General features: G+C 41.1%; 1 long non-coding RNA gene across 1 annotated transcript; it reads right to left on the bottom strand.

Annotated features, from left to right (window-relative positions):
* Positions 1-1,263: 1,263 nt before the first annotated feature.
* Positions 1,264-5,036, bottom strand: LOC128077790 (uncharacterized). The gene is made up of 3 exons (XR_008205185.1): positions 4,899-5,036; positions 3,229-4,346; positions 1,264-1,739 (listed from the first exon to the last, which is right to left on the bottom strand). It is a non-coding gene; the product is annotated as an uncharacterized LOC128077790 (long non-coding RNA).
* Between the last annotated feature and the right edge of the window lie 558 nt (positions 5,037-5,594).

The raw sequence follows: 5,594 nt of genomic DNA, 5'->3' as shown, positions 1-5,594 counted from the left end.
TAATGGGGCAGATATCAGAAAAATGTGTTGGATTGAAGGCGCATAAATCACACCTGGTTTCCTGGCATAAGCTGGCACTGTGTGCCTTATATTTCAGCCAAATTATTCCATTTGTTTCTGAAGATATTTTAATCCCTCGTGACCTCAAACTTCCCGTGAACCAGGCCCTGAACAAACGGCCGCCCACTGTCTTTGCAGTAAATCTGTTGTCTCCCTTCTAGGCCCGCAACCCGGGATCATAGATCACCCCTGCACCGCATCTTGCTTCAATTTACTCAATTAACTCGAGTAAAGCACTTGTAAGTTTGCAGATGTTGCTTTATTATCAAGGCCTAAAACGTACAAGAGAGTTCAGGAGCCCGAGGTTACGGGGAGGTTGTGCTGAGGGGGTGGGCAGCGATGGAGCAGACTTCCCTCTGTCTCCTCGGGACGGTGGGCTCGGGACGTGGCTCCCCAGCACAGTTATTTGAACCATGAGATTGCCTCACGGATCAGGGACCGTCCGATGTTATCTGGCAGAAAGATAGGATATGAGAAATAGGTATTTCACCTCAAGATGAGATAACGCTGTGATTAACAGATGTTTAATTGGGCCATTCGTCAAGTGAAGAACCTGCCTAAAAGTCAGCGAGGCTGAGTAAATTATTTCCAACCCTGCAGGTGTTGGACTGGCAGCTCTATTATTCTTCCAGAAATGGGCTTTAGAAGATTTTTATATGAAAAGATAATTTATTTCGATGAGGTATTGCGTTGTGCTTTTTATTTATGTAACAAGCTTTAAGGTTTGGATCTGGGCCTCCTTCATCTTCACACTGGAGTGAACTGGGGAGGGACAGAGAAAAGAAGAGCCCCTCTGTGGAGTTACCATCCAGCAAAAGTCACGTCATGATATTTGACAACTTCCCAGCAGCCTGTTGCTGTGGATACTGGATAAGTCTGCAGGGAAATTTTGCAAAAAATAAATGGATTAGTCAATAAACTCAAAAATCATTGGTGTTGTAAGAGTCCAATGGTGCAAAGCCCTGGCTTGGGGTGCTGGACATGAGGTACTGACATTCAGGTGTGCCAAGTTCTGCTGAAGTTGTAGATCCATGAACTTCCTAAAACTTTATAGTGTTCTGCTTTGAGGTTATGATTCATATTCTTACATGACTATATGGGGATTTTTACTTTCAGATCACATGGTTTCCCTTTTTCCTCGCTTCTACTTTGATTCCACATTGAAAAGGGTAAATACTCATTGGGATTCCTGCAGAACTATAGATCTGTCAGACTTTGTTATGGTCAAGGTGCACATTCATTGAGAAAGACCTGTAGGCTCATAGAATCTTTCAATGAATATTCATCCGATCATTAGCAGAGATGAGTTGCCAGGGGTCCATTTACTCCATAGAAAGTGTATCTGTATTAACCAGCAGTTAGACCCAGGATTTGAATCTCATTGTATTACAAAATCAGATATAAAGTGAGTTCCATGTTGCTGCTGCAGATCTCACAGTAAGTTCCATTCAGGTGTGGTTGTAATTTCCAACAATAACCACCTAACCTTCATTAATTATCCTTTCCACTGACAAACTTATTTGAGGTGCTCTAGGGATGGTTACAAAATATATAAATTTAATTTCTGTGGATTATTTTCTTGCAGCTGCAGATTTTTCCCCACAGTAGTTATGACAGAGGTGAAATCTTTGGATCCGTTTCCCTTTCCATGGATCCCTTTCCATCTTCTTCACTAATGTCTGTGAAAAAGCGACAAGCTAAAATAGCCTCTCTCTTGGGGGAATTCCTTCTACAAGATACAGTTAAAATTACTGGGGGTTCTTTCACATATGCACAAGGATGTCTTAAGCTTATATTACATTAAACTGAGGAGCAGAAGGCACTTGTGTGTAGCAAATTGCTCCTATGAATGATAAAATCATAGAATCAATGAAAAAACAACAGGAGTAGCAACACCAACACCAGTAGCTATCAGGCCTTGTCTGTAATCTAGGTCTATGATCACAAGATAGTTGATAGCATATTTCATGCTAATGATTTTTTGTCATCTTTGTGCTACTTACAAGTATCTGAAATACAACCAGATCTCTGGAATAGCAAGAACATAAAAGAAAAATAAAGCTATATTGCTGAATATCATTTTTCCTTTATGGCATTCAGTCTATGAACAAGATGCTAATAGTTTAGTGCTAGTGCTTTTGCTAGTGGATCTTTTGCTAGGAATCTTTATTGGACCTTACTGGTCTTAAAGGGTTTTGGCACATGAAGCCTTCTCTAATGGTGACAGTAATTGAACAGACTGGAATGAGTTAAATGAGGTCCAATTGTATCGGTTTCTCCTGCATCATCTAAACTGAAGCTTGGGTTTGATAGCAAGCCAACTTTTTAGTCCTCTGTTTTCAGTATCTGTAATGCTTTAAACTGAGAAGCCAAACTAAATCTCAGAGGGAGTCACATGGCTCACAAATGTGGATGCAAATGGATTCACATATACTTTTTGTACAATATTTTGTGTGTGAAAGTCTCTCAAACTCTTCTTGGCTTTTAACTTTCATAAGAGAGTCTTTAATTACTCTTTGAATATGCCATTACATTTCTTTTTTTACTCACGGCATTTTTTTAAATAGTGGTCTGTTTTGTTTCTATATATAATGGAAGTTAATAAAATATGTGCCAGAAGCCAAAAATATGATGAGCTACACAGCATACTCCAGACTGTAAGGAAAGAGAAGAAAGAGCAGGCCTTTAATTCCACAGCCTATCAGTATTTCTCATTGGAATTACTTTTGGTTTCTTTCCCCAATGTGCCTGGCCCTAGTCGAAATAATTCTCCCCCTTTCTAACTAACTTTGTAGCTCACCAATTTGTGCTCTTTTAAACTCTGTCCACTGTGCCGAGGAACAGCATTGGTTTAAGTCCAAAGTCTAATTCTGAGCTAGAAGTTCCCCAAGTCTTTTTCGTTGACAGTGTCTTCAGCATTTCTACATTGGATCATATCTCTTGAATTATGACAGCTGAAAAAGGAATCTCAGAAATATCTTACACTAAGCCAGTAGCAATAATTTACTGGTGGTTCTGGCTAACTGAGGTGGTCTTAGTTGACTAGAGGTTAGTGGATGTGACTCCAGCCTATACAAAGGGTAAGAAGGAGGATTCAGGGAATTCCAGGCCCATCAGTCTGACCTCAGGTAAGTAATGCAGCAGTTCTACTTGAGTGTCTCACTGTACCTGGCACTTGGTTTAGTGATGAGATTCAGTAGGTCAGGTTGATGGTTGGACTTCATGGTCTTGAAGGTCTTCTCTTATTTAGATGATTCTATGATTCCCTGTTACAGGTCCATACATTTATTCTGTTCTGCTGCTACAGCAGAAAGAAGAGCAAGTTATCTGTTCTTTGCATCTTCACGTGGCAGATGGTGCCCAGATTTGTTCCTTCTAGATTTAGACCTAAACTCAAGCACCCATCTTAGGAAACTGGCAGCCTGGTACCTGTAGACAGTGCACAAAGGTAGAAATATAATATGAGCTCTCTTTCTGTTTCCATTTCAAAGACGGAGCTTGTCAATTGGTGCTGGAGTCTGCTTTACGAACATTGGCTGTTTGGTATAAGAAATACATTTGCCCTTCAGTAAATCCCTTGTGATGTCAGAGAAACAACTGAAGTTCCAGTTGCTAAACTTTTACTCACTTCTGCGTATCACTGCTTCTGCATGAGTGGTATAACTGGATTGTGCAATCTGTGCTGAATATTTTGTCTGATCATTGTCTGGAGATGCTTAACACACTCAAGAGCACAAGAGTTGCACGCAGTAGCTATCTTGGACACAAGTGTATTTTGTGACAAGTGTTGACTCTTCATCTCCTTGCTAAACTCAGCTAAATATAAACCAAGTATTTGGGCCAATTCTGTTGCTTTTGGCAGGAAGGTACTGCTAGCAAGTGACATGCTAGGAATGACCATTGGGTCCTTGCAGAAATGTGTGCATGGCACTAATGGTTCCTCATATAGAAATGAATTAGATGTCTGTGCTGTCACCTAGCAGATGGCAAATGAGAAATTGTCTTCACTCTCTTCTTTTCTATCAATACCCAGCTGTCAGCTATTGATGAGCTGCTATCAAAACCTAATTCACTTAAGAACTCATTTGGATGTAACTACCTCAGTTCCAGCCTCTGCTGTTTTAGACAGCTTACAATCAGGAGACAGCCATTGACTTCAAAAGACATCATCAGCTCTCAGCTTGTTGAACACAGAACTCCCATATTAGAATTGTAGAATCACAGAATATCCCACAAGAGACCCACAGGGATCATTGAGTCCTACTTCTGGCTCCATACACAACCACCTAAAAATCAAACCATATGTCTGAAAGCGTGTCTTGAACTCCAAGAGGTGCTGTGCCCACCGCTCTCTGGTGCGGAGCCTTTCCCTAACCCCCACATGACCCTCCTGATGCAGCCCTGTGCCGTTCCCTCAGGCCCTGTTGCTGTTTCCAGAGAGCAGAGCTCAGCACTGACCCTCTGCTTCCTATGAGGAGCTGTGGGCTGTCATGAGGCCTCTCCTCAGCTCTTCTGCTCAGGGACAAACAGACCCATGGACCTCAGCAGTGCTGGGCCCTTCCTGCAACAGCGCTGCTGCTGGGGCCTGAGAACATTTTCTTCTGATTAGACCATCTAGCATTGTTGTACTCCTGTTCTCACCAGCATGCTTTCTCCACTTTGTTCCATATGTTTGGGCTAACCCCAAATGTCTTTCATGCTTCTTTTCCCTTACTAATCATTCCTCAGTGAACTGTCTACATGCACCTTTCTGTATGCATCTGTACAGCCAACAAAGCACAGTTGGAAAGAGCATCATAGTGAGATAGCAAGGGAACAAATGGAGAAGGAATAGTCACCCATATCCAAAGATTTATGCTCAGGATGAAAAGCTCACAAAGGAGGGATCTCCAAAAAGAGATCCTTCCCCACTGGCAGTCAGCCCTTAAATGGTGTCTAGATTCCACCCTTTCTGGTCACACAGGTGAATTGCCTTCACCTGCGCTCCCACAACTGACCCAGTCCTTGCCTCAGGTGATCAATCAGTGGATCAGGCTGAGACTCAAAAGTTCCATACAGCATCTCAGTCATAAATGTATAAAATCAGTGTACCTTAAAGAGAACTGCAAGCAGGTTGAACTTTATTTCTCTGATGAGAAATCTTAACAGTGTTGCTTTAGACTCTGCTGCAGTTCAGCCTCTGTCTTTCTTCTTTCTAAATATAATTTTATTTTATTATTTTTTTTTTTTGTATCTTAAAAGCACGTTCCAGGAACTTGCATCTGGTCTTGTTGTGAACCACAAGCCTACTGTGTCTCTTCTGGAAATACTGGCTTGGCATTGTGTAAATTTACATGGAAAATTATCAGAAGGAGAGCTTGCATTGATTTCACTGGAAGAAGTTGATATTCTTTTTGGTGTGAAAATTGCATGCAAATATTTTGTCAAAATAAAAATAAAAAAGTTTGGAAAACATAAATGAATTGAAATGGCAATTAAAATCATGAGGTTTTTTCAACAGAATAGAGAGTTTGATTCCAGCTTGCATGTTTTGC

Source organism: Tympanuchus pallidicinctus, unplaced genomic scaffold (genome assembly GCF_026119805.1).
Source record: "Tympanuchus pallidicinctus isolate F22 unplaced genomic scaffold, pur_lepc_1.0 scaffold16, whole genome shotgun sequence".
Classification (NCBI taxonomy): domain Eukaryota; kingdom Metazoa; phylum Chordata; class Aves; order Galliformes; family Phasianidae; genus Tympanuchus; species Tympanuchus pallidicinctus.
Note: the sequence above shows the minus strand (reverse complement) of the source record. Positions and strands in the feature narration are given on the sequence as shown.